The following is a 25,123-nucleotide window of genomic DNA, read 5'->3' as shown; positions in this document are numbered from 1 at the left end:
TTTCTAATTTTGAGAGGCAGAATTGGAGTTGCTATTGAGGACTGTGGTGCCATGAGCTTAAATGAAAAGAGATGCATTGCAGATGGGGATTATTCACTTGGTGTTGAAGCTATGGCAGTTTCTTTCTTGAGCTTGACTCTCTTCCTCCTTTTATGCTGAAATTGGCCAGGATGCTAAGGTGTAATGATGATCAAAGGAAAGCAGGGTCAGCATGAAGCATAGTAGAAGGGCTGGTGACATTGTGGTAAAGCTGCTTGTATCTGTGAAACTCTACAGGGTTCTGCTTGAGCTGCGTACAAAGGCACATCCTTGTTCATAAACCAGTGCCCAACAATGTCAGTGAAGCACTGTAGATGCTGTGTAGTGTTCAAAAAGTGGGGTTGACTTCTTGAATGTGAGAATATAAAAGAGAATATGATTAATTTGTGACCTTAGGTAATCTTAAAGGTTAGCTTTCTCTCATATACCCAAAGTGACTCGGGAGTCTGCAAGGGCTTGCACAGGTAAGACAGCAGTGGATCTGGGAAGCAGCCTGTGCCACTTGAGTTCTCAGGCAGGTCCATATGTGCCTATTTAGGTTTCCCTCCACAGGGCTGGAATGTCTGTAGCTGAGCAGAAATTGTCCCTGAAAGATGATACAAAATAGGTCTAAAGCTACAGTCGAAGCCCTACCTGAATTAACAGCAAAACACCCTTGCAGAAGTTTGGATCAGCCCAGAAGGCTGAATTCAGTCTCCTGGTCCAGCTTCTTAAAAGTCAACTTTCTAATGATTTCCTTTGGGAGCACACTGTCCCTGCATACATCTGTGTATAAAGGCACTCAAAGAGTACACATCTTTGTTTCCTTTGTTTTCATTCCATCTTCATTTTCTCTTCCAAGTTACCCTGTTCCATCAGGACTTTGTTGTTTTTTGCACTGAAATTTTTTCTGCGTGAAAACATTTTGTTCTGTCTAATTAAAAGGAGGTTTGATTAAAAAAAATTAAAACAAACCCCCTCCTCTCTACAGAGATGTGGCTCAGTAATAGGATTTTGGAATGTCTCTAGAGGGAAATATGAATCTTGCATCTTTATATGCTGGAATTTAATCCATTAGTTGTCCCCTAAGATCAGGGAATTTACATATAGTGCTTTTTTTTCCCCTGATATGTTAATGGGTTTGGTTATTGCCACTAAACCATCTTCATACTATGTGTGAAAGAATAATGCTTGTGAAAGAACCTGAACTCCTTTTGCAGTGAAGTTCATTGATTTCTCCCTTGATTTTACTTGGCAAATAGATAAAGCTGGAAGATTCTCAGGGAGCACCTTCATCTTGTGGAGGCACCTGCAGCTTGGGGCTGGGAGGCTGTTCTGGCCTCTGCCAGTGCTGCTGACCCTCACGGTGTACCAGAGCCTTGCAGGAGAGAGAATCATTTGATTGCAGCAAAGTAATGGAGCAGAAAGTTGTATGTAAGGTCACCTGCTGGAATACTTCTTTGAAATCTTGTTAAGCTGCTAGGAGTTTTGAACAATTGACATTCTTCAGTATTTTATTAGAGATCAAAGCAAAGTTTCTCTGTGTTACAGGCCCTTTAGCACATGGAGTCAAATCACCCAATATGCCTGATCTTTTTCAGTGGTTCTGTAAGTCTGAATGTGCCACTAAACTACAAAAGAAACTGAGTTTAATCCAGCTACTTGCAGAGATTATTTTAGTTTCCTGTTGGAAAAATGAATCTTGAAAGAATTAGCTGTCTTTGCTTTATAAGCAGAGGAAATCAATAATTATTTACTGTCTAATTATTTACTGTGCTATCCTTAATGATTAGCACAATGCAATGCAAAGTCTCCCTAGAACTCTGGGCAATGGCCTAGCTATTTAGCAGCTTTTTTGACCTTACTGCAGACTTCAGTACTCACCTTTTAGCTTTCACCTTTTATAAAAAGGTTCTATGAAAACAGGTATTCACAATTCTTATTGACAGTGGATAAAAGAACTTCTTCAGGCTTCAAACATGGTCCAGAGCCTGCCTTGTTCTTCTTAAAGAAGAGTGAATGTACTTTTTACTTCTGGTTTTCTTTAGAATGTGACAGAGATCAAAACCAACCCCATCAAGGTTAGAGAGCAGCAGAAACTGGAATTTGCTTCTTTCTTGTTTTCTGTATTTGCTTGTGCTGGAGAAACAGAGCCATGGAGGGGAGGGTTGACAGAAGGACAAAAGAGCATCCCAGAGGACTAAAGAAATAGTCCAAAACAGTTTTACTGTCTTAGTTGCTAGTTGCTTATAATCATTTCATCTCCTGGCCAGCCTAGGAAATAATGACTGATTTTTTTTTGTTGTCATCCATTTACTGTTTCCTTTTCATAAAAACAAAACCAGGAAAAAACCCTTTTTGTTTGTGTTTTGGGTCTCTGCATTGGTGTCAGTATAGAAATAATTCTTGATCGCATTTACATTTGTTCTTAGCTGTATGTTGGTTTTAACAACTACTGTTTATTCTTACTGTATAGTACAAGTTTTGCAAATATGTGACATTACTGTGATAATACAATGTTCTTACTGAAAATAAGATATCCCTGAGTTGACTTCATGGCAATAAAATGAAATATAATAGTACGAGCCAAAGTACACGTAACTCTTTTGCCCAGGAGACAGTGTGGCTTTAGCAGAAGACATTCAAGATTGTCTCCCATGTAAAGCTCTGAATGTGAATTTATTAAAGCTTATGCCATTGTGATTCAAAGGAGTTGTTCAAAGGCTCAGCTTTTTAGAGAAGGAGGTTGCTGTTGCTTTGACTGACGATATAAACCTAACTGTGTATGGCTTGTTTGTACCAAATCCATGAGGTTGGAGAATACTTTTGTGATTTAGGAAAGTAAAGATCAAGACCTCAGTCAGAAGTCTCGAGGCTGTGAGCAGTAAGTTTTTAAGATCTATTATCTGTTTTCACATACAGCTGTCTGACAGTAACTGGAGCATGCTGTGCTGGTAAGTCTTAAGATGGCATGTTGCTACATTGCTCTGCTGATTTTTTAATTTATTCTTTACATTCTTTTCCAGCTAACTTTGCTAACTCTTAGTGCTTTGAGAATATGGAAAGAAAGAAAACCAATCCTTTGTGTTTTGATTACATGATGACAGAGTAGCTTTCTTCTCTGAACAGACTCATTTGCACAATTCTGGTAGCACCAGGAAGCCAAAATCTGACTGATATCTGTGAGCTGTTGTGCTGCCAGTTCTTGGTTGGTGCAAAAACAGTGTAGCAGAGGCATTTGCGGGAGGAAGTGAAGCACAGTTGTCCTCTGCTGATTTTTGGCTGGACACGGATCTGTAAGGATCTTGCAGGAGTTGTATCTAGGTAGTCTGTGTATAAGCAGCTGCCAGAGGCTTCTAGCTTGCATCATGGCTACTGTTTTACACTTGTGTGTTCCACAGGGTATCAGAAAAGCTAAAATTGCAATATCAAAATAGAAGCTGCATCTGGTAATTCTGTTCCATGTAGTACACTGAGTGCAATGTTAAATTAGTCTTTTCCTTATGAATGAGTTAGCTGAGACTGGAATGAAAGTCTGCATATTTGGATCTATATTAATTGAATATATAGTTTATGTATAATTTGCTTTTCAACTATGTACTGGCTTTATTTTCAGGTGTTTACTCAGGAAATGTAGCAGAAGTCTTATAAAATATAGCAAAAATCATCAATGTAATTAATTTACTAACCTGGGAAAATGTCAAGGGGTTTAACTTGCTTTTCTTGTGGTAGTTTCTCTACTTCTAAAGATGCTGAGGAAAGAAAACACGTAGTTTATGAGGATTGTCATTTTTCCTAATAGCTGACCTGTTCAGAAAGATTTTGTTTCTAAAAGATTTAACAGTGCAATTCCTTGGGACTCATTATTAAGCAGATCAATAAAGATCAATAGAGCTACTGTAAAACAAGTGCAAGGGAATATATAAAGTTACATCTGCTGACAGGTATGGGAATAGAATAAAAATAGGAAAAAAACCCAAAACCTTTTTGTTTGAGGCACTGGCTGGAAGGAGTTATTTAGGAAGTGAAAATTCTTGTATTTACTGACATTTTAAATATACTTCTTCACTGTCCACAGTCTTAGTTTTCACTGAGACCTCACTTCTCTTCTTAAAAATAAATGATAATTGTTTAAAAAACCTGCAAGATGTTTGAGACATCCCTTTCATACCAAGCCTGTCTATTCAAGACAATCCAGCAGTGTCTCTCATTAAATCTTCCCTTCTTCATATTTAAAGATACAGATATTTGATAAACAGTTGAATAGGGTGGTGATCTTGGACAGAAATCAATACAGAAATTCTGCACTGTAAACTGATTCAAATAGAGCAAGTGATTTGAAAGGAAACTGCTCAGGAGTGTAGCAGGTACCTGTGAAGAACAGGAATCTTGCATGTTGGTTACTCCATGTCCCCCCCCTTCCTTCCCTTCCTCAGCTCCCCACAAGCATTCTCCAGCCTAGGGCTTAGATGGGGCTCTCAGATGGAGATCTGGTTTCTGTGAGCTGGGCCAAACCCAGAGTTTTGCACCTCCTGAGGGTGGTAGTCTTCCCTTCCTGTGCTGTTCCTGCTCCGTCTGCTCAGCTGGGGCAGCACAGAGGAGAGGAATATTGAGAAATCAGAGGTGACCTGGCACAAATGTGCCCTGAGTCGGCAAAGAAGCTGAACTGGGCAAAAGGTGAACCTGAGACCGAGAAATAGTGTCTGAGGAGGATAAAATTAAGACTTAGAGGGCAAGGAGAAGCTAGGACTGCAGATTTTTAATTCCTTTTTTTTGCTTCTCCTTGCCTTCTCTGTTGAGATTTAGAGCTTTTGTCACCCTGTATGAAATGTAGTGACAGCCTAAGTACATGTTTGCAAGGAGTTGTCCAAGCCCATCAAGAGTTAGGCACGGAAGTGTGCTGGGATTCTGCAGCTGATGCTCAAATCACCACAGAAAATGTTCACGGTGACTCTTCTGAAAGATTATAGCCTGATTAGACTTGGAAGATTTTCCTGGAAGTGTTTTGTAGAGAGATTGTTGGCTATCAGATTAGACATCACTTCTCTAATTGTGGAAAGAACAGGGATGGAAGGTAGGAAATACCTTTTTCCCCATTCTCTTCACCCACTCTGTGAGAATGCCTGATGGTTTTGATGTAGATTCCACCCCTTTCCTGTGTTCCAAAATTAAAAAGCTTCAATTAAGATAATTAACCACTATCTCAGCTTTGAGTTCACCTAACAGATCAATCGGTACAAAGTCATAAGCATATAAAACCAGATCCTTATGAAGAACAGCCCTGTTAGAAGATGATGATACTTATATGTACACTGGGGGTTTTTTGTGGTTGGGAAAATACAATAACAATCAGCATATCATTTTTCATGATTGAATCCAGGTTTTCAGGATACCACTCCTTTTCCTAATAGAAAAATATTGAAAGCAGCTGTACATTAAGTGGAGTAGCGACTTATGGTGCCCCATCCAACTGGCTGAATGGTGCACTCATGCCCTAGGCAGGAGACTGAAGGTTATCCAGAGAGATTCATTACTTTTTGCTTTTGCAAAGCCTGAGTGTGAGATGAGGGACAGTCTTGCCCCAAATCATGTTCTACTGCCTTTGTCTGTATGGAATAACCTCTACCCCCATACAGATCTGTGTGATCTGAATGGCACAGCAGAAGGGAGGTGGGATTAAAGGCAGAGAAGGCCTGTGGTTGGTGTTGCCTCCACCCAAACACCAGTAAAAATTTGGTCCCCTCCATTCCCAGCTCTCCCCACACTGAACCTTCCTCTCACAGCTCTGTCTCCCCTTGCACTGTTGCTGTCTGGAGGAGCAAGCTGGTACCCTCACTGTTGTCTCCCTGACACCTTCTTCCAGTCATCCATGGCTTTCCACTGCACCCACATCCTCCCAAAGATAATCTGGGAGATCCTTGTTCTTCCCAAACCTCATACACTGTTCTCCTTCCTTCGAGTACAGACTTGCTTTGTAAATTACCCAGCTCCATGCTGGAAAATCGTTTCCTCCCATCAGTACAGACTCACATACCAAAAGCTTCATGTTCCTGCACAGAAATACATGAAGGAGCAATTTTCACTAGGAAATGACCAGAAACTGAGAGTATGGTCTTTAGGACCTGCCCTTCTCTGCAGCACAAGGGATACAGTTCCACAGCTATTTCAGCCATACGTGCCTGCAGGAAAGGAGGCAGGATTTACATCTATTACAATCATTTTGTACTAATCTGTAGGGAATATTAGAGACAAATTGTCTGACATTTAGGTTTAGAAGTAGTTCCCTAAATACCCAAAGTGTATTACTGCTAATGCTTTGATGCTAATTTGGTGTGTTGTTAATATTCCTACCTCTCTCGGGGGTAATGGTGAAATGCTGCTCTTCAGAGACTTGGGCTGGGATCTGTGGTTCAGCTGGTGTAAATCCATGGTTGTTCTGCCTTTTGTGTGGTTAATCCAGGTTTACATCTGTGAAACAGAGAACAGTTCATTGGAACAATTCTTTCTTTTGTTTTAATGGACTTGGAAAGCTAAGCTGAATTCTGACTGGTTTTTACACCCATTTGGATCCCTGGGATTGGCAGAGATATGTCAGAAAGGAAGATTTAGCACTTTACAAATTTTTTTATACTTCTATAAACTATTTATTGCTTATATTGAGTTCAGTGGTTGTTAGGTCAGTCCTATATATACTGAGGGTAAAATGACTCTGCCTTTATAGAAAAAATTGATGAATTGATGTCAGATAGACACCTTTGCAGTTAGTTTTGAAACAGCAATACTATAAATCAATCTGGTGTATTCTTTTTATTCTAAGAAAGTAGTTAAGAAACACTCCAGTATATCCTGACTTACAGTTGCTCCGAGTCGTTCATCCAAGGACAAGTTAACTTGTCATGATAGAGAAATGTCTCAAATAATCTTGTGCCCGTAAACATTTCTCTGAAAGTGGTGGCTGTGGTGTAGGGGTGTCCAGGGCATGGACCTACAGCCCTTCTCTAGCAGTAAGCTGCCATTAGCAAATACAGCCAGCACTTCAGCTGCCACAGACACAGAGCTGTGCTGAGCTTGGCCAAAGGATTTCTTTTCTTGTTTGGTTTCTCAGTTTACTGTGTTTGACTGGTGTCTGGGAAATGGGCACAAGTTTGTTTCTGCAAAAATGAAGTGCAGCCAACAGGAAAGAAAATAGAAAAGATGGTCTTCATGGGGAGCAGGCTGTTCATAAGAGTTGTGGGGGTTTTTCCTGCTATTTCTCTCCTGACCTTGGCCAGGACTCCATGTCTTCTTCTAAGGTGAGGATATTACTTCTCTAGTTTTCAGGAATGTTGTGACAATAAAATCACCTGGTATTGAAGAAGTGCTCCAAGAAAAGCAAAAAAGAGTGCAGCTAGGGAAGGCTTTGACCTGGATTTTTACCTCAGGGACATTGTCCTTTGGGTTCTGAGCCTGACTGCAAGCACAGACATTTGACTGCATAGTCCACAGACATATGCTACTGTTCATCGAAAGCCAGACAATATTAATGTTCCAAAAAAGAGAACCACAGGGCAAAGTTTGCACCATTTTATGTGCCTGTTGGAAACACTGTCACTGGAAGGAATTCATGTGCTGCCATTTTACATTCTCTCTACAGTGTTTGTCATGTGAATGAGTTACTAAGCTGTGAATGCCTCATATATTCTGTAAATTACAGAGCAGAAACATTCAGCACTACTATTTTGACCTTTTCAGCATTCTGTGATTTGCTGGACATGCCACTCCACATCTTTTGTTTACGGCCTCACTAAAGTGTGGGAATGGAGCTGAGTGGGCAAACAGTCAAAATATACAGGGCTGTGAAAGGTCAGGGTCATGCATCACAGCACTGCTGTTCAGTGGGCAGGCAAGATTAAAATCTAGACTAACTGTTCACAGGATTTTTTCCTTCTTCACTGAAAAATAATAGAAAATTGTGTTTTTTAATCTGTTCTGAAGGCAACGGTGCAGAAAATGAAGACTGATGGTATAATTTTTATTTCTTAAAATTTCAATATCGTAATGTCATGATCTTAGAGGCTGTGAAAATCAAAGCTGTCATAGTATTTCAAAAGAATTGAGATGGAATTCCACTCAGCAAATTTTTGCTTCATTTAATCCCCGTTTGATAAATGTTGCTCTTAGCTTCATCCTCAATACCCCTGCGTTTGTCTCCATCTTACAGAAACAAATAGTTTGTATTAGGCAATTGAACTTCGACCATTAGAACTAGGTTGATTTACTGTACTTGTGTCAGACAATGCAGTCCAACTAAGACCAAATGAAAGATTGTCAAAGCAAGATTTCTTTTAAAACGAAGAGATACTTTTATTACCTTCTGAAGACACACATTATATGACTTCCCAGGACCCCTAATCAACTATAAAGTAAAAAATATAGGAAGCAGTAGCCTGTGGGAAGGCAGGAGAAGCACACTGGTTTCCACCACACATTTTTAGTTTAAAAAACAAGCCTTACAATGAATGATGGCTGTAACTTTATAGTACTGAGTATATTTTTGTTACTAAGCTGTATGGAAAGCTTACTAATTTTTACGTTCTTGGCTCTAGTCCCATGAAGAAATGAATATTATTAGTCATGAAAACGGAGATCCACAGAGATCTCACTAGTGCACAGCCAGGTGGGCAGTTACTTCAGCTCACAGGAGCTTAAACACTTATTCTTTGAGTAATGCTTTATGTTACTCAAACACAAATGTCACTGATGGTCTTGCACACTGCATTAATTAAAAAGCCTAAGAAAATTTCATTTCATATCAGTCACAAGTTTAAGTGAACTGCATCTGCCACTGCTGTATTCTCAGTGATGAAGTTTGTAAATAGTGCTACATGTTTTACTGTGCAAACTCAAAGAGTTTTCCATGTTTCTCTGATCAAGCTCAGTGGTTTCAGTTGAGAATTTAAATATTTAGGGTGCACTAATTTTAATCTTTAAAAGAAAAACCACTGGTATGTAAAGCATGCTTTTTCATTGCCAGTGAGCTGAGTAAATAATAGCAAATAATCTATTCTGTGAATTTTGTTTCTCTTTATAAAGCAAAAGATTGTCCATGTGGATCTTTCCTTGGATACATCCTCTAAATACTTGTGGACCTGACACACTATTTTAAATAGTTTATTGCTGAGTCCTGAATCTGCGGGATTTGTAAAGTGAAGCTGTTATGATTGGGCAGGCTGATCAAATCAAACTCTGTTTCCTGATTACATTACTGTTAACTCTTTTTAATGATTTCCTGGTCTGCATTGATGAATTTGAAATCAAATTTATACATAATATTCTGTAGCCTGTCATTCAAATTGTTAATAGGAATAAGCATTGCATGCAGAAAACTGCTTTACTGGAACATTTGAGCATGGCCCCAGTGAAGTGAATGCATATAGAGTAAGGAGAGGATTTCATTTGTAAGTGCAATGGGTACTTGTGGTTTAATTTCACCTGAATTCACCTGCCTTTCATGCTTTACTCACTTTGGAAACTAAGTTGTAGAGACTGCACTGTATGCAATAAGAAATCTGCTTTACTAAGGATCATTGACCAAGAGCTTTTATTTAGGACTGTGGTTTAACTTTTCTAAATATCATCTGCCATTACAAGTGGTGTTTATCTATCAAATTGTTATTCGACCTTTGGGCACATTCCTTCTGAGAAGGGATCTGTTGCATTTGAGCAGTTACTCAGGGGCAGGCAAGGCTGCTGCTCCTCTGTGTCAGGATTTCAAATTTCAGCATCTCACAATCCTGCTCATCCCTTCACAGCCTGAGCTCTCCTGTGTGAAATGCATTCTCAGTTGGTAGACTCTTAAACAAACTTGTGATTCCAAACTCTAAATTTTCTGCAAGCATTTGGGGGTTATGAGCCATAGTTTTTCCTGTAAAAAACCACAGGAGATCCTCAAGTGTATTACAACATCACAGTGTATAACAACAGGCATTGCTGTCTTAGATTATTAGAATAGCTTTTTAAGAGGAGACACCAGTAAGTTCTCCCTGGGAATTTGAAAGTGTCTTGTTTTCTGTACTAATTTTGTGTCAGGACCTTGATTCACAACTGTCTTGTACGATTTTCTGTGCCAGCTGTGCAGTGAGGTGTTCTGCCAATGTTTCAGCAAAACTGGCTTTTGCAGATTCAATTTTTTTCTGTGTGATGTGAGGCTCATCTATAACTAACTTGTAAATATGGGTGTTTGTGCATCATTGTCATTTCCTATTCCACCTTACAGTCTCAAGCACTGGAATCCTGTCAGAGTTTCTAATCTTGTTTTAAGGTCACATTAATTAAAACTACAAATATCTCTTGATTGAGAGAGCTTTAGGGAATTTCTGCTGCAAATAGTATTTTTGAATTGTGACACTGTTATCCTACATAATCATCTCAAAAGTATTCAGAAACATCCCTTTAACTGTTTGGGGGGCTGTTATCAGAAGCTTGGTGTGTGTTGACTTTTGTCACAGCAAAAATTAGGTGTCAAATAGGAGAAGCTGAGGGACTAAATTATAAACAGCATTGAGATACCCAGGTCCAGTCTAGTTCACTATGTTCTAAGACAAGTCAGAGGTATTTCTGTAGAGAGGGTGTGTTTGGTCATGAATGTTTAGAAATATAGATTAATTGTTGTCTTTTGTTGTGTCAGAAAATGATATGAACTACTATCTTTGGCATGGTATTACATGCTACTGCCAGTGTGGCATGCCTTTTAAAGAAATAATGCAATGATGTGAACTTTCAAAATGAAGATTTTTATTATTTTTTACTAATGTGGGGTAAAAGCAGGCCAGAAAAAGGTCATGGCGTCTTCTTGTCGTTGGAAGTTCAAGAATTTCTTCATTTTTGACTCAGAAAACAGTTGTTGAGATGTAATTTAAGCTCAGAATATCTGATCAGTGTAGGCTGCTGCCCATGTCATCCAAGGGATGGCACTTTAGGCAGACGTAGCACTGAAGTGGCAGTGAGAGTAATGCCTCCTGCAGGAAAGGGTACATGGTCTCTTAGTGCCAGTGCCAGTTCCTTTTCTGGCATGAGATAAACTTCCATCTGTGAAGTCATTGCTCTCCTTGTGTTCCTGTTTCTGAAGATATGAATAGGATATATTTTGACTGAATCTTTGGGAATTTTGGAAGTATGCATGGGGGGATTGCTTGCTGTTTTTTGTAGTTGTTCTAATGGAAGCCAGAGAAGCTTTTTTAAGCAGGTGGGGGGGTTTTTGACCAGACAATAATAAATGATTATGAGATCAAAAGTGGGCAATGGAACAGCTGGCATGGGTAAAGACTTATATTTTTTTGCTATATCCCTGATTGAAATCACCAGTTTTCAAAGCTGATGCTGACTCTGTTGAATCTAATTTAGTTTCTACATCAACTCAGTTGAAGTGTAAGTGTAACTGGGATGGAAACTGCTGTTCTCTAACGTGGTCTCACAGCCAAATGCCACATCTGCAGTGTCAGACACATGAGTCCTCACAAACACCTGTTTTAATAAACAGCCAATTTGCTAATGCTCAGTTATGCCCACAAATAGCATCTGTTTCTGGCCAATTGTCTACCTGAATATAGAATCCTTCTTAATCAGTGAAAGCCTCTGTTGCGTAACTAGTCTGACTCATTTTCCACCCAGAGATGGGAATTACCCACTCTGCTCTCTGCCCTTAATATCCTTGAGGGAAATAGTGGAAAATAGAAAGTCTGCTGGAACAGTTCCACCCTCCCTTCCAAGCAAATAAAGCTGTCAGGGCTTTGATATGTGCATAAAAATAAATACATTTTTAGAGCTGGGTGTTATTAAAACATCACATTGGCTGAATGATAATTAGTGATGGACCAGTGGAGCTCCCAGGGCATTCCCATGGTGGATATTGCCTTAATGATGCCTCCAAAAAATACCCAGACTTTTTTAGCTGGGTTGGATGCTGGTGAGAGAGAGACAGAAAGACCTTCCTGACACCTGGAAGTCAGCACCACCTTGTCAGCTAAAAGGACTCTGGACTACTGATCTGTGCAATCCTGGCATCAGAAGCTTCCCCTGTGCTAAATATGTGCCATACACTCTTTGCCCATGGGCTTTCAAGAGAGCCTGGCATATGGACACAGTAAAGACTCACTGTTCTTCCACAGGAAAATTTCGTATCTAGGTTGAAATTTCCGATCTAGAAATAAATTCTGTGTATAAACCCCTATTTCTCTGTGTACAGCCTATGGTGCCAATAAAGGAGTAAATAAAGCTATTACACTATATAATCTCTAAATAATATCCTGCCTTCTCCTTTGAAGGAAACAACCTTGTGGAAGAAATAGTAGTGATAGAGGTAATCCTTTTCTCTTCCTGCCATGCCCCACTACTAACTATAGAGGTGCAGTAAAAGTGGATTCAGTTATTAAACTGTTTTATTGCTTTTCTTATTAAACATTCCTAATGGGATTACAACTTTAGGCCATTGCACTTAGACGAGAATAAAGCAACTTCTGACTCTGCCTACTCATGTAATAAGTAATATATTGTCTGCTATGTGGTTATTACAAGGAATAATAAATTGAGGATACAAACTATCAGGCAGGAGTGAGGGACTAGAGAGACAGAACAATGAAATAGCAAGATTTTTGTAATTTCAACCTTTTGGGAGCAGCATTGCAGCTGGCTATGTATCCAAGAAAAAACTGAAACAACGCAATTTAACCAGGGAGAAACAAATCTCTAACAACAAAGTAAAGCTGTGACTTAAACCTTGATGTGAATTTTTGTAAGCCAGCTTGTGCTGCTTGTTAACAATTCCTGAATCTTTCATCCTCCATGCTAATTCTGCCCAGCAGATTGTACCTGGTGGAGAATCAGATCAGGGGAAGCCAATCCAAACTGCTTTGGGCTTGATTTATATTTTATAGAAATCAACCTGCCCAAAATGTTATGAAAAAAATGTGGTTTTGTGGTGCCTGATGAAAAAATGTGATGGAGCTGATTATTCATCACTTACATTATATTTTCAAAAAGAAGAATTCATACAGTGCAAACTGCTTAGTGAGAGATGAAGCCACCAGATGCTTAAACCACTCCTGTAACTGAGTAACCAGCAGTGGTAGATGTTCATGTTCTGAGTCCATGATGCACCCTGACAAGGGAGGTTGCTGGATAGAGGTAGGCAGAAATAAAATTAAACTTGAATAAAAACAACTGAAGCCCTGGGACAAAAATGAAACATTCTATTTTTATTTTTGAGACATCTGGGCTCACTGGGATTTTCTGAATGTCTCTCACTGAAGTTGCATATTAAGTACCTTGAAAGCAAATGATGCAGCACAGAAGGGAGTTGGCTACTTGCTGTGCACTGAGCAGAGATTTCTCATTTCATCCATCATTCACAATGTGCTGTAGTACTTCCAGAACTACTGAACTCCTCTAACATAGGGTGGAACAAGACCAAGAGCTCCATTTGCGATGTGTGCTCTGCCTCTGAACTGAATGCAAGAAGGTGGTTTGTAACTGCTGGGTTTAGTAGCATGGTTATTCCTATAGAATAGTGTGTGGTTGTGCATCTGCTTTTTAGGATACATAGAATTATCAGGTTTCAGGAGTCATAAATTGATTATTTATAAATCAAAAAATTGAATTACATGTTAGACTTGAGGGGTTTTGCCTTTTGTTTCTTGTAAATATAGATTGCACTCTACCTGTAAGCACATCATTACAACTGCACTTTAAGAACTGCTATCCAGGTTCTTCATTTCCCACAGGAGATCCCATAGTGCCTGTATTCATGGATTTATGGCTTTCCAGATCATCCCACATCTGACTATCTCTGACAGAGAGCACACTGTATAATCATTTACTCAGAGTAGCAGTAATAAAATGAAACTAGGTCTTGCTAGTTTACTAATAGTTGGCCAGCTTTTGGAGCTGGGGATGGATGAGCTGCTCTCTCAAGACCGTTCCTGGTTCAGCATCCATTGTGTTATAATTTAAGAAGCTGGAGATTTTAAAAAGATCAAGACTCATGGTAAAATCCCAAGATGGTAATGGATTTGGCATCATACATCATCTTTCTCCCTGTTTTCTGTAGACCACTTAATTGGAGTTAGTTTGAATTCTATAATCAAATTATTAAAATAGCTTTCATATTTCAACTTCTTAAAAGCATTTCTGATCTTTGCTGTCAGCATGAATCAGTGTGTGGTTGGAGAGATGTTATCATCTGTAGCATCCAAAATTACAGAATTGTAGACTAATTTGGGTTGAAAGGGACCTTTAAAGTCATCTAATCCATTGCCCCAACAGCAAGCAGGGACATCTTCCATTAGATAAGGTTACTCAGAGCCCTATCCACCCTGATCTCGAATATTTCCAGGAATGGGGCATCCACCACCTCTCTGGGCAACCTATGCCAGTGTTCCCCACTTTCATCATAACAAATATCTTCCTTAAGTCTAATCTAAATCTACTCTCTTTTAGTTTAAAACCATTGCCCCTTATCCTATCACAACAGGCCCTGCTAAAAAGTCTGTTCCCATCTTTCATATAAATCTCCTGTAAGAACTGGAAGGCTGCCATAAAGTCTCCTTGGAGCCTTCTCTTCTTCAGGTTGAACAGCTCCAACTCTCTCAGCCTGTCTTCTAGTTCTGTCTTCATCTTCTAATTGTCTTCATGGCCCAGTAGGTGCAACTGAAGCTTTTTTGATTTCCATCCTCAACATCCCATAAATGTTTGTGATCCCTAAGGCATAAAAGGAAGTCATAAAATGTGTCAGTATAGTTGGAAAATTTTCAGTCTTGGAGAAAGTGGGATTTGGGTGATTTAAGTCATATTGCATTTGTCTTTTACCAGTGAGTGAGCCAGGCTGAAGAAAGTGGGAAGTTATTCCTGGTATCATAGGGCTTAACTTTGGCGATTTCGGGTTCGAGCTTAAAACCTTTCAGGTGCTTGGGGTTTCCAGCATTGCAGTTCCAATTAGGCACAGGAGACAGACAGAACAACAGATGAAAACTCCTGTTCAGTGGTCTCAAACAGAAAGCTGTGCCTGTGCACCAGCAAGGCCTACAATACTCGAGGCAGGTTGGGGTCATGGGCTTGGATGTTCCTGTTTGTCGCTTGAGCCCAACAAGCACTGCTGAAATTGCTTTCAACTGCACCAACCAAAGGCCTAAAATGATTTACCTTTCTGTCATTGTTGTGTTCAGACTGTGTCTGGCCTGCTTTTCAGATCTCCTGCAGTACAGAGTTGTTCTTTTTGTCATACTACAAGAGGTCAGGGGAAGGGCAGCTCCTAGGAGCAGAAAAATCTCACTTAAACAAGCTTCTGTTTGTTTTAGTCTTCGAAAAGGTGAGGATTTGCACAGCCCCTTGGCACCCTGGGTGCCTGCTCTGCCCTGACCAAGCACCAGCATCACTGCAGTCATCCTTCCTCTTTTGTAAAGTAGATGGAGTTGTTACTGTGGAGAATGAGGAATTAACTGTTCTGTCCTGTGATTTTGGAATGGTCATTCCAGGCCATGCTCAGGTACAGTCTGGCAGCCACAACAGGTTCTTAGACCTGAAGCACCTGCCCCATGCCTGGATTGTTCAGATTACTTACAGACAGAACTAACTTTGACTTCTTTGGTGGTTAAGTTTGGGAAAGAATCTACAAATTGAGATTTTTTTTTTTTTGTGGGGGTGGGAGGTGGGGAGGGAACTATGGGGACTACATTCTTCACATCCCCTTTTTGTCTCCTCTTCTTGGAGAAAAGGAGATTTGGGGCCTGTCACAGGCTGTCTCTCACCATTCATGTGAAGTACTCATAAAAAAATAGCTTTGTAGCACCTGCAGCCTATTGCAGGAGACACTTCATGTTGTAGTGTCTGACTGGCTCCATGTGTCACATCAACCTGAGTTTGAGATTTTGTGCTCACCTGTGAGGACAGTGCCTGTAGAAACCTGAAGCACATGCAACAAGGTTACTTCAACATTTATTTTATGGCAGCCTTATTTCTCTGCATGATCTTCTCTTGCCTCATGAGATCAAAGTCAAACTTAAAAGAATCATTTTCCAAAATGAGAAGCAAACAATGATTTAGCAAGTCCATACCCCATCATTCACCATTCAGACTTGGGACAATGGCAGCATTATGTCACTGTCTTAACTGGGAATGTTGCCTCCAAATTTGTACGTTCTAAGGATGAAAAGTGAAGCAGCCTTTTTCTGATAAAAGGAAGGCTGGTTGTCTTTGATATCACAGATAAATACTTTGATAGTTACTTTTAAATTGCTTTATTGCCAGAAATTTTCAATGAAGCCATAAAAGATGAAAAAAAAGATCAGTCTAATTGCCTCAAGATGGATATGTAATGCATAAATCTCAAGTTTAATGGATCTAGTAATAGACCACCTGTTTCAGTTGCCTTTTCCCATTCAGAATATGAATGCATGATTCTCTCAGATGATCACAAAGAGAAAACACAATTACACCATCAAAAACTCAGTGATTTTTCTTTTTACTTTTTTTCCTTGAGATTTGTTCATGCTTGTTCTGTGTATCAACCAATTTTGGTACGTTTAACCTTGGGAAAATAAAACAGTTTGGTATGATGTGTAAAGCTTCATGCATTTTTGTTTTCCAGTTGTGTTTTAAATGAGAATAGAGAGCCATGCACATTAATAAAACATTGGCAAATCCCCAGAGAGTCAGGCCTGAGTTACACATCCTTCATAGTGTGGTCTCTCTGTATTTCCCAGTCTGGATTCCAACCCCCTTGCCCAGATCTGTGTTTTCTAGTATTATTAATTGTCTCTGACAGGGTTCAGTGCAGTGCAGGTGTTTGAATGCCACAGCCTGTTTTGAAAGTCCATATGTTTAAAAAAAAAATAAAAAAAATAAAAACCACAGAACTTTGTGGGTTTGGGCTTTTCCTTTTTGAGGTCATGGGGAATTCCTGAGCCATTTCTAGAGACAGTGAATTTGAGTAACTAGAAATTTTAGTTTTTCCTCTAGTACTGTTGGGTTTTTTTGTTGGTAATTTTTGGGGGGAGAGAAGTTGAGTGTTTTGGGGTCTTTTTCCCTAAGAATGGCTTATAATACGTTTACAAACAGCTAAAACTGTATATATTGCCAGTTAGCACGCCCCATTCATGTGGGTAACTTTCTAAGACATGCTAACTTGCTGTCTTCTAATTATGAACAGCCTAATTCTGAGGTTACATCCTGCTGCTGTTGGAGCACACACGGAAAACCTGTCTCTGTATGGCTTTTCCATGTTCCCTGTGGTAACTGTGTTTCAAAGCTGTGCATTTTCTGTATGAAAATGTGTTCCATGGATCTCTTTTCAAAGCTCAGCCTCAGAACAGTAGAAATTGGAGACTCGGAGTGGTTCTTGTGTCTGGACACTTTAAAAGGGCCAGTCACAGATGAATGGATGCAGCAGTCTAGCAGGCATTAAAATGGCAACAAATAGGAAAGGTGGGAAAGAAACAAACAAGCACTCATTTAGGAAAAAAAATCAAAATGTCACAAACAAAATTAATCAAGCCATCAAGGGATGTAAAGATTAGTTTTTAATTTAATTTTTTTAGATGTTAACACACCCATGAAAGGAGCCTCAGTAATAAACAAGAAAGCGAATGGCACATTTATGGGCTTAAATTGAACTTAGTCAATAGAAATCTGGTGGGAATGATTTGCCTGGTGGAAGTATTACAATCCATATTTCTAACCTATTTAAGAGCAGATGAGGGGAGAAGGAGCCATCTGTCAGAAGTGGAGTTTGCTGCTTCTGGGAACCTGGAAGCATTTCTGATGGATGTGTATCAATCGGTGCTGTAGCCATGAAAGGCCAGGAGGAGGAACAGGCTCGTGTCTTTGTAGACCACAGTGTGGCAGTGAGGAAGAAGATGACCTGTTTTGAAACCTTTCACTGCTAGTAAGGACTGGGAGAGTTTTTCCATGGTGTTGCATTTCCTTTCCATTGTGGCCAGCTGGAAATCACACTTTGTCAGCAATAAAACTTCCCCTAAAGTGCTATGTCCTTAGCAGGGGATTTATCTGTTAGCTTCTTCTTAACCAGCAAAGAGGAATAGACCAGAGCACTGGCTGAGGTTGAGTAGACGTAGAAGTCCTGTGGTTTGGGGATCTTGCTTCCACATGAGATAAATATATATATAGAGAGAGAGAGGTAGGGGTGTATGTGTGTGTATATATATATATATTTAAAGCCCAAATGGGTGAAGAAACCTTGGAGAAAAACAAACCATGAACAATATCGCATGTTATCAGCTTTATTTGTCACTGGTATCATAAAGTTGTGCCTATGTTTTGTCTCCCTGCTGCTGTATCCAGCCCTCTCCTCCCATTGCCCAAAAAGCCTGGTTTGTGGTAAGTCTCCATAGCATCATTTGCTCTGGTCATGCAACACTGAGATGGTGTCAGCAATTGCCAGTTCTGTTTCAGTAACTGCTGCACTCCTGCCCTGTAGATCTCAGCTCCACAAAAGAATCCAGTGGTTGCTCTGCTAAGAGCAGGTAGATTGTCAGGTGTGGGGGATGCAAAGTGGACAGATGAGGGAGCCCCCAGTCCTTTCTCTTTACACTGTAGTCAATCACATGGTTAATAGCACTGGGATGCTTTGTTCTGTTGAGAAATTATTTTTTATATCAATTTCATTGGAAAGTTTCAGCTGTATTGCCTGTGACAAAATTAAGATTAAAAATTGCAGCTTTAAAGGAGCCACATTCAAAGAGTATTGACAAAAGTGGTATATTTGTAATAAAAAATAAAAATTATAGCTAAGAACTGGGAAAAATTAGAGAAGACTTTACTAAAAACCTCAGAAGCCAATAGTCAAGAAGACTTTACTCCTGAGTTACACTGAAAATGGAGACAGCACACAGACATGGACACACCAGACAACAAGCATTTCAGTACAGCTAAATCAGTCATGTCTGCAAGAGCAGAGACTGTAGAAAGGATGAGGGGATCTGCTTGGGAAGTGTTAAGGGAGTGCTACTGTGACCAGAAGGACTAATACTGTCCCTGGGGAGTGCACTCATGTGGGGTTGGAGAAATGATATTTCCGCATCTGGCATCTTGATGGGATCCTTGCAGCAGTCTCCAGGTCTGGCTGTAAGTGCCTCAGGGAAGCTGAGCATGTGGAGGGCAACTGGAAAGGCCCAGAAGAAAACCTGAAGAGCTGTGAAGAGTTAAAGGAACTCTGCTGTGTTCAACACAGTGCCACATGCCTTAGTCTGTGAATTACATGTAGAGAGAATTGAAATTTGGTGATGGAGGGCTCTTGGATCTATTAAGCTCAAGTATGTAACAAGGTCTGATTACTGTGTGTTGATGCTATGAATGTATACCAGACTTACAGTACAGGCTTTTACCAGGGAAGGGAATAAAGCAATACAACCGCTCATCAGTGCTGATTCTTTAGTTGAGAATTTGGCTTTGCCCAATTCAAGATATGCTGCAGTCTGACCTCGTCTCATGGCTTGTGTAATGAGAGCTCCAAGTGGGAGATCAGTAGGCCCTTCTGCCTCTGTCCTCTCAAAAAAACTGGATGCCCACTGTTAAGATCTTCAACCTGCAGTTGTAAGTGACTTGATTTTCAAAACCTTTCAAAGTCAGTGGAATCTGGGCCTTGGTGCATAGCCAGAGTGAAATTTTTGGTCTATAATTGTTAATTCTGTGTGAATGCTAAATTATTTAAATATACACTCTGTAGAGGACCATTACATGACAGAAAATAGCCTAATTCAGGCTAAAATGTCCTTTTTCTAATAGCTGATGAAGCCAGAGTATGTTTGAGATATAGACTCCAGAGGCCTAGGAATTGTCTTACTCCAGAACAAAATATATATACCATAGAACTCGTGTCCCAGAATCTTTCCAGACCTCCAGTTTTGTTTGCTGCAAGCTAACTTGTAATAGTGGAATATCTGGGAAATGCACCTGCATGGTAAAGGTGTGATTTAATAAGTTTTTGAGGGTTTTTTTTTCATTGAAATAGTTATTGCAGTGCACTCCCTACTATAGGGTTATGCTAATATGAAATTATCTTATATTTTAAAATACTTTCATGTTCTTAGTGTTGATTGTCTATGCTTGTGTGTGAAGATTCCGAAGAAACATATAGTTTTAATAAACCCTTTTGATGAGCTGAGTTTACACAAAACAAGTATCAGATTATGCTTACTTTTTATGCACTGACTCTATTTCTGGCTTTATTTCTCTATAAATAAGGAGCTAAGCTCTAGTTACATATGCCTAACCGCCTGCAAAGAGGGATTTGATTCCAGAAGTTGTTGTTGTAATGCTGTTAACTCTGATTTTCTGCTGGCAAATTCCATTTTGAATCATTTTAATGTAGAGGACTGTGAGAGTTAGCTATTTGTAGTGTTCAGAAGAACCTGCTTTTTTTATCCATTCTGTATTTTATGAAGGAATAAGTCTAAAAACAAAGTTTTTTCAAGCTATTCCCAAGGAAATGGAAGTTCATACTCTGATTCTACCTCTCATAAGAAAAAAGCAATATATAAATCTTGTGGTTTGCCTAGGAGCCTAAAACCTTATCTTGTTTAGTAAATCTCAAGTTTGGTCTGTATTACCTGAAAAATGAGTTCATAAATAGCTGTACTGGGAATGAATGTGTTCATTGTACCTGATGGTTTTGCCATCATCTGCAACTTCAGCTGCTGAGATACCCTGATGAAATGAAAATAGATGCTCATAGGCTTTTATTGTCCTTTCCTCACTTAATTGCTTGGCTGCTAATTTTTGCATTGTAGGTTGTGGCTTTTTTAACATACAGGAATGTTGTGGGTCTTTCACATGTCTGGAGGCAATATGCTTTTCCCTCAGTTTTCAGAGGTAAAGAACCAACTTTCAACAGTATGACAAGTCATTAAATCTGAACCTGGTACTTTATCCAGGACTGCTAATGAGGCAATTTTATTGGCTTCATGTGAACTTTCCCCAAAGTGAATTGCTGGTTTCCCAAACAGCCCCCTCCTGCTTCCCAATGTTCCCATCTGTGTCAGAAATCAATGCAAACCATAGCAGATCTATTGCCTTATTTGAACAACTTGTCCCTTTGCCTGCAATGTGCTGTCATTGGGTATTCAGACAAAAGGGCTAATTCATTATGAACAAGTTGTCATTACTAAGGATAAATTAGGGCAATTATGCTGTTCTGTGGACCCAGAACATCCTACATCCGTTGCTGTATTGGCCATGAATTGCATGATTTAATAGAATTCTATCAGCCCAAAAAAGGAAGAACCAGTCAATGACAAGGAACTAAAGCTTAATAATTATGTACAATAAAATGTTTAACAGGTTTGAAAGGGATTTCATTTAACTACAACTTGCAGCTCCAGCCATAAAAGCAGTGGCTACTCAGCTGGATGCTCTTTGGGGACCTTCATAGCTGTCATTCTGTTCACTTCGTTTAGCACCGCTCTCCGTTTACCTGGATTAGTTGTCAGCATTTCCATGTGCTACTCAGAGAAGGATTCACATAAATAATTCATATCGCTAGTGTTAAAACATCTAAATGTCTCAAAAAAATCATAATGTTCTTTTAAAGGTTGTGAAAATAGTGAGATTGGGGGTTTTGTCCTTTTCCAGGGACTCCAAGAAGGATTCTGCACAGGGGCTTTGGTATCATTTAACTATTCCTAAATGAACATCCTGTAAAAGGTAGTGAAATGTTGGTTACATCAGCAGGAGAGAAAGTGAGAGACATGAAGAAATATGATAAAAAGTGGGGCTGAGGTTGAAGGGAAACAAGGAAAAAGCTGTCTGGGGTAAAAAAAAAAAGAGAGAGAAAAGAAATGTCAGAAAGACAGAAGGAAGAAAACAGAAAGCTACAGGCAGTCATCACCTATCAGTAAGAAGAAAAGCAAAATGAAGAGGTTCTGGTGGAGGAATATCTTTTTAAAAAGAAAAAAAAAATAGAAAAGGAAAAGTTAAAGAATTAAGAAATGTCTCTACCTAGCATCCAGCCCCAGGGGAGCTGTCCTAAAAATGAAGTACATAAATAGGATACATCATTTCTCCTGGCCATTTGCTCAGATGTATGTTTTATTAAAGTCTGAATAATTTCCTCAAATTCCATTCAAACAGTGGCATCTGTGTTTGCCACTCCCTGAAACCTGGCAGGATTGCTTGGATACTCGCAGCAGATCCTGACTCTTCTGTGACGTATTTATTGTTAAGTGTGTGTGACTTTGAGTTAATCTGTCCTGGGTGTCAGTGAAGGGATGAGTCTGCATGTCCACACGTATCCTGAGGAATGCATATCATTGTGCCACAGGCAGGGAGTAAGTTTGTGTGTGGTTGAGATTATATAACTCTTCCTAAAGAGTACAGATTCTCTCTCCAGTTCTTCACTCTGAATCATGTAGTATGGTAGTTATTGTTGATTATTGCCTGTGAGGTTGAGCATATGGGCCCAAAAGAGTTCTAAATGATTTTGCTTTCTATTTTATTGTTATCCATCTGATACATACAACCAGGCAGCATAAGGCACTTGATTCTCTTCACCAATCCCTTGTGTACAATATTGAAAGAATTCAAAGCAGTGCATATTTTAGCTGTCCTTTAGAGATGAGTTATGGCTGTTTATGCTTCTTGTAGAAGCTTGGAAACAGGTTTCTGCATATATATGATATTTTGCTTGCAAGTAAGTGTTCAAAGCCACAGTAAGATGAGATGTAAATCTAAATTATTCTCCATTTGTTTAAATCTGAGATGAGTTCTTAATTAGCTATCAGCAGTAAATCTGAAATGAATGAGGGGGTTACTATGAACTTAGCTTTTTAACCTATTTCAAAATCATCTCTTGGGAAACAAATCAAGATTCAGATAAATGTCCTTCAAAGGGGATGTGCCCATACTCCTGAAAATATTTTGTTTAATAGTTCTTGAAACTCTCTCAGGTGCTCTCCTCACCTTGATTTAGACTAAGAATTCAGTGTTAAGGGTGAAATATTAGTCTTGGAGAAGTGAGAGATAAAGCTGGGACTAATGGAATCAACATTTTACTCTGCTGTTTGTATCCACATGAACAAGTGAGCAACAGAATTCTGCTTTTGGGCAGAGAATATGCCAGCATACACACACACTGTGAAAAAGTTCTGCAGTCATATACTGCAATTCCATGGTGAGGTTAACAACTGTACTGCGTTTTTAATTTTTTTTTTCCTCCTTCACTTAAGTGCAGATAGTGGTTAAGAAAACTGTATGGATAAATCACAAAAAATACCTTCTGTCCCCCTGCCATGATAGGGAAAGTCACTGCAAAGCCTTTTTTTCTTATGTACAGTATTGTGTTATCTGCGTCTTTTCCTCACTGTAATCTCTTTTTCTGTGTCACTTATTAAAAATTCTGACTTTCAAACAGCTACATAAATTTCTTTAAACATCTCCTGACTCAATAAAAAAAGGGAGGAAGGGATTAAATTGAACACTCAAGCTTCATTCCATCGTCTCACAAAAGTGTTCAGATAAACTATGAAATAAATCTTTCTGTCCTGTCAGGTCATTTCAATAGCTCTGATATTATTTATGGTCTCATCTGTATAATCCTCACTCAGAAGTAATCACAAAGTTCCCCTCAGTCAGCTCACATGATCTTTAGAAGTGGAAAGTGCAAATGCTTTTGCTTAAAACTTCAGCTCAGATAAGGGACAGGGATCACATAGTAGGAGTGTGTGGTTATTCTCAAATGATAATAATGTTCAATGAAATGAAAAATTCTGGAGATGATTCCCCCCGTTTCCGTTCTTTAGTAGCAAAGCTGGAAGTGGCCTGCTGCTGCACGAGATTTTCTGGAAAAGCATTCTATGATTTATGTTGTAATTGTGATGCTGTGGGGAAAGAGGCCCATTGGGGATGTGTGACTCCTGTTCTGCTTTGAGCTGTGAGATTCCGGGTAGTTTGGGGAAGGAGGTATGGACTTGTTTGTTTTTTGCTGTAGGAGCAAGTTTTTTTTGAGGGAGAGACATAATTCCAGAAAAGTTCAGAGTCCAAAGGAGAGCATGAGGGAAAAGAGAAGGACAGCTTCCAAAACCTGGTCTGTACATTTTTGAGCTTTGATTTTGGTGCCTCCTAACTCAGATCTGTATTTAACCAGAGGTGGGTGGTTGATTTTAAACCAAAAGGTGTAGTCCATCCAGGCACTTCAGGGAAAGTTTGTGCCAAAATGTGCTCACACAACCAGCTGCCCACTTTCCCATCCTCTGGAGGCTTCATGCAGGGACACAACTCTCAGCTGCAAAGATGGTGGATTTAAAAGTAAATGTCTGGCTATTAAAGAACATTTGGAAAACTATTGGCATATGATCCGTGCCACAGCACATCAATATACCAAAGAAAGGAGTTTGCAAACATCATTGCACACTGCTCTGAATGTTCTCACTTTCCCTTTGAGTAGACTTCTGGTGGAAGAAAGTGATATTGGCTTTTTTTGCCTTGAAAGTCTTTAATGGCTTGAGAAACATGGTTTAGAGAATTGAACTATTACTCCTTAAATTAAGTGTACTAAGATTATCTCAATTTCTAAATACAGACTTCAGGTTTTTTTCACTTCCCCATTACATAACTCAACATCACTGAATTCAATACTGTAGCAGCAGGAAAATAATGATTGTCTTTTAAAATAAGGCTTTGCTACAGGTAATGGTTGGAAAATAGATATGTTCTTCTTCTGGACTAGTGAATACTCACACTTATAGCAGATATTCTCACCCATGCCTAAGAGAATTATTATAGGCTGCTGCATGAAAGACTTTCATTGTTTTTAAATGTAGAAGTCTTTCCTGCAACTACTTTGAAAATCGAATCTCATCACATCTGTTTCATGCCGTTTAGAGCACTGCTAGGCAGCTTTTCTGCAGGTGTTTGCTGATTTTTACCTTTTGTTTCAGTTGTCCCAGTTTGATTCTATCTGAAAATCTTGCAGTTTGATGTCATCCCATACATTGTGTGGCTGTCATGGTTCTGACTGGCTGAGATTCCACAGCGCCTAACCCTGTTATGCTCCATAAAGGCAGAACTTAGAATCCCTCAGCATAATCTTAGCCACAAACTCTTTTCTAAGCCCTTTACAAAC

General features: G+C 39.4%; 1 protein-coding gene across 3 annotated transcripts in view; it reads left to right on the top strand.

The window, feature by feature from the left end:
* The window catches only part of IL1RAPL2 (interleukin 1 receptor accessory protein like 2), a 377,416-nt gene that overhangs the window by 274,615 nt on the left and 77,678 nt on the right, over window positions 1–25,123 (top strand). The window lies entirely within an intron of this gene.

This window comes from Pithys albifrons, chromosome 14 (assembly GCF_047495875.1).
Source record: "Pithys albifrons albifrons isolate INPA30051 chromosome 14, PitAlb_v1, whole genome shotgun sequence".
Taxonomy (NCBI): Eukaryota; Metazoa; Chordata; class Aves; order Passeriformes; family Thamnophilidae; genus Pithys; species Pithys albifrons.
The sequence above is the reverse complement of the archived record's forward strand: the minus strand, read 5'-3'. Positions and strand labels throughout refer to the sequence as shown.